The sequence below is a fragment of the Myotis davidii genome, unplaced genomic scaffold (assembly GCF_000327345.1).
Source record: "Myotis davidii unplaced genomic scaffold, ASM32734v1 scaffold184, whole genome shotgun sequence".
Taxonomy (NCBI): Eukaryota; Metazoa; Chordata; class Mammalia; order Chiroptera; family Vespertilionidae; genus Myotis; species Myotis davidii.
In genome coordinates this window covers 51,414-52,420 of record NW_006297021.1, presented here as the reverse complement: position 1 = coordinate 52,420, position 1,007 = coordinate 51,414, and positions in this window count along the sequence as shown.

Sequence of the window (1,007 nt, the reverse complement as noted above, 5' to 3'; positions counted from 1 at the left end):
TCCTCATGTTGTGACCCAACCATAAAATTATTTTCGTTGCTACTTCATAACTGTAATGTTCCTACTGTTATGAATCATAATGTAAATATCTGACATGCAGGATGGTCTTAGGCGACCCCTGTGAAAGGGTCGTTCAACCACCAAAGGGGTCGTGACCCACAGGTTGAGAACCACTGCCCTAAAGAAATTGGAGCTCAGGACTCAAACAGTAAAATTAAATGACAGCTGTTCCGTTTTCTAGTTGTAGAAGTTTGTCATGTCATTAAAGATTTTGGAACCTCTGTTTTATGACATTTGTAAATATGTAAATAAACTATAATTAGCATGACTATTGTGGAAATAAAGTAAGGAAATATGTAAATCTGTACGTACACCATCACATTTCATCCCAATTTAACTTTTTCCTCCTGGACTCAGGTAGAAATGTGTGAATTAATTGTTCTTTGTTTATGATCAGTTTTCATTATTTGTCCATAAAATACATTTAATTATGGTTGATATGTTAGGGGAGAAATTATAGTTTATAAATCTTTTTTGCCATACACATATACACACTAGAAGCCCAGTGCATGAAATATGTGCACTGGCAGGGTGTCCCTCAGCCCAGCCTGCACCCTCTCCAACCTGGGACCCCTCAGGGGATGTCTGACTGCTGGTTTAGCCTGATCCCTGCAAGACGTCCCTCTCACAATCCGGGACTGCTGGCTCCCAAACACTTGCCTGCCTGCCTGCCTGATTGCCCCTAACTGCCTCTGCCTGCCAGCCTGATCACCCCCTAACCGCTCCCCTGCCATTCTGATTGACACCTAACTACCCCGTTGCTGGTCCAATGGCCCCCCAACTGCCCTCCCCTGCAAGCCATCTTGTGACAATGTGGGGGCGGCCATCTTTTGGCAGCCATCTTGTGATGATGTGGGAGTGGCCATCTTGTGATGATGCAAGGGTGTGAGGGTCAATTTGCATATCACCTCCTTATTATATAGGATTAGCTAAGGAAGAAAAGTACA